A 3,526-nucleotide genomic window follows, 5' to 3' on the forward strand; every position below is an offset into this window, starting at 1 on the left:
ATTGTTGTCCATCAAGTGGGCACCTGGTCCAGAAATCTATGTTTGTGGACATTGGATATCTTATTGTGGACTCTTGTAAATCACATTTGCATTATTGCATTTCTTGTGCAAAAAGCTTTCAATCTGGTTTGCAAATTGTCTTTCATGCCCTAAACAGATATATTGCATGTAGTGGGGAATTAGAACCCATCATTTTTTAGTGATCTCTACCATGGGTGGGGTTCTTCCTCACAAGGATGCCTTTGTTGAGTCTTAATGCTAAGTTGACACTATTTTTTGGTTGCCTGTACTTCATCCACTTTCTCTGGCAGTCATTGCCTACAGTTTGGATCAGTCACACAAGTATCTTTGTGTACCCATCCATCAATTTCTTAGGTGATTTATCTTGTCCACTCCATTCCTTGTCTAGTCTGCCTAACTGCTTCACTATCTTAATAATTCAACCTTGGTTTTCAAGGTTAGAAAGACTGCTCCTCCTCCCTGTCCCTTATTCACTTCTCCCTCTCTTCGTTTACCTCAGTCAAATGTTCTACATTTCCCAACTTTGTGTTCTGTTTTTTTATATCTGATCTAAATCTGGTCATTGATGAGATGATCCAGTTTCACACATTGAGTTACTTTTTTTGTTAGCTAGCTCCATCCATACATGGAGATGCACCCATGCAAATGAAACACGTTTCTCAGTTGGTTTACTACCAGGTAATTTCCTACTGACAAACTAATAGCTTGTAATGTAAAATTTTCACTTGATTCTTTAACCATGGGTTCTGGTCTTCTTCTTTTCTAGATATTAGATGACCTTTTATTGTCTTCCTTCATTTTACATTACCGTGAATTTTTTACTTCCTTGCGACATTTTTTACAAGTACATTTTCTACCCTTCTGGATTGGGTCATTCTTTCAGTTCAACATCTTTGGTTTACCATTTGAACTACTACTTCATGTTTCATCTTTCTTATAGAACTTATTCCTTATTCTTAGCCTGTAAATGTTAAAGGTTGGATTTATTTGCCTTTGACATTTAACATAAGTTTTATCATCCGACCTGGTTTGTTCTTTATTCAGATCATTCTTTTCTTCTGCAGATACCTGAGCGGCTCGGGAGGGCTATCCTTCCTACCTCCTTGTCTCCTTCTTTACCCTCAACCTGATGTGGATGGACTTCTGTGTTCAGTCAAGACTCTTTGTTCTTGTATAGCCCATATTGCTTCTTTCTGGGATCCACATTCATGACTCTTGATCCCCTGGCAATCTTGCTCATGTCATGATCTTTCACCTTGTACCTTTACCACTTGAGTCTGCCTTGTGGTATGATTGGCCCATTCTTCCTCCTAACCTGTTTTCCAGTTATTGTCCTATAAGATCTAACCCTCACTATTTCTCTTGCTTCTTGTCTTTGTTATCTAGTGGAGGAGATTATGCAATCTGGCATGTGGACCATTCCCTGTATGTTCATTTTCCACTGTCTTCATTATGTCGTGGTTTCATCTACCACCAATGGCAGTACTTCAGACTTTGTTGTGACTCGAAGTGGTAATTTTGTATTCCTACTTTCTAAATCTGTGCTAATCTGTTTTTATAGGTTCAACTAAGACGGTCAACTCATCAACATCCAGATCCTGAAAATGATCTTTATCAGTGGCATTTGGGGAGCAAGTTCTGTAGTGGATGTTTAGAGGGAATGATCACTCTTACTGACCAGGAAGCAATATAAATTAAAGTTCGTGGTCCAAGTTGTCGTAAGATAGACAGGTAAGTATATCATTTAATGGTTCACACAACTAGTTGGTAGATGTCACATTTAATTTGATTCAGACACAGCCTAATAGTGTTCTTTCATAAGGGATGTAGACATTTCTAATTCTTTAACATTCTCTGATCTAAACCCTCAAAAATGCTGTATCTGTTTTTCCTGTACTTTCATTTGATAAGAAAGCTACTTCATTAAAGATAACTTGCAGTGTTAACTGAATGGGTTTGATGAGAAAGTTCAAACTTTCAATAATAACATACCTTGTTATTTTGGTATTTGTGAGTTTGCTATTACATTGTTTTGATACATGCCAAAACCTATGAGTAAATAACAGACATTTTGTGTGAAACTATTTTATATTGGTGAATATGTCTAATATATACAGTGAGTTGATGTTCCACATGAACTTTTATATAGCTTTGAACTCAATACACTGTTCAAAATTGTAAGTGGTCTAATCAATTGGCTTTACATACATAAAGCAAAACTGCTTTAACCTTTCACAAACTTCATACATCTGTGTCTTATGTAAAATGTAGTAGTATTCTTAGAGTATAATAGTCATATGAAAGGTTTACAATATTTATATGGTATTTTGTTTGTTGAAATATATAAACATTAGAATGTAAATTTTACAGTAAATATATATTTTGATCTCAAGTTCTTAATAAGTTATTTGTTAATGCTAGGTTTCTAATAAACACCTGTTTTGCAGAAGTAAAAAAAGACTGATAGGATAGGGAAATTCTATTGAATTTCTGACTTTACCAAAGTTTTAACTCCATCTATATATTGCCACATTGATAATGAAAGTTAACTCTGAACTTGGATTTTTTTTTAATGCTGAATTAAATTACTTGAAATTTGTCTAAACTATCCAAAATATTATTTATTTTTAGTAAATAAATTTGGTTTTATATATATTATTTCTAGAAATTTTTAAGTTTTCAAAATGGTACTTGCATTCCTGTACTGTTTAATAATGCTTAACAACATGTTTCTTATCTGGTAATAATACTCCTGAAAGTTCTGTTGAATCCATCAAAATTTTAGTTTAAGTGATGGAAGAGTATATATTTTCAAAAGCAAGTAGACATTCATTGTTTCAAATAGCATTTATTAAGTTTTAAAAATATTTTTATGAAAGATAGCATTATCAAGTCAATAGGCTGAAAATGTTAGCTGAATCTGATAGAAAGTAAGATAATCAGCTAATAAGGGGATTTAATAGTTAGTTAATTGATTTTTTTAAAATGAAATTTCAATATCTTACAAGAAATTGTGATGATCCTCAGGCTGCACTACTTTTGGTTTATTTTGTAAACACCAGAATGTCTAGTTTACTAAAATTTTTATTTGTCATTCCAACTACCTAAAATTCCTAAATTTGACAGTAACTAATTTTGAGCTCTGGAAATATTAATGTATTGAAAAGTCAAGTTATTATAAACAATCAAGTTAAATCTTATATAGGATAGTAAACACACAAGAAAAAATGTTTTACAGTGTTTCACTTGCAAGTGTTTCAGAGAAATTTGAAATTCTCAAAGAAAGTAACTTAGTCAAAATTTTATTTATTCATTTATCTTCCTTCCTTCCTTACATTGGAGTACTTTGTGATGTACTTGTAAAATTATATTCCTGATGAAATCATTCTTGCATTAATATTTTTATTTGTAGTTACTCAAATAAATTTAAGTTATTTTTATACTATTGAAAATGATTTTGTTAAAGCAATAAGAAGTTAATTTATGCTTATTAACAAAACTTTTA

This window comes from Tachypleus tridentatus, chromosome 2, assembly GCF_004210375.1.
Source record: "Tachypleus tridentatus isolate NWPU-2018 chromosome 2, ASM421037v1, whole genome shotgun sequence".
NCBI classification, from domain to species: Eukaryota; Metazoa; Arthropoda; class Merostomata; order Xiphosura; family Limulidae; genus Tachypleus; species Tachypleus tridentatus.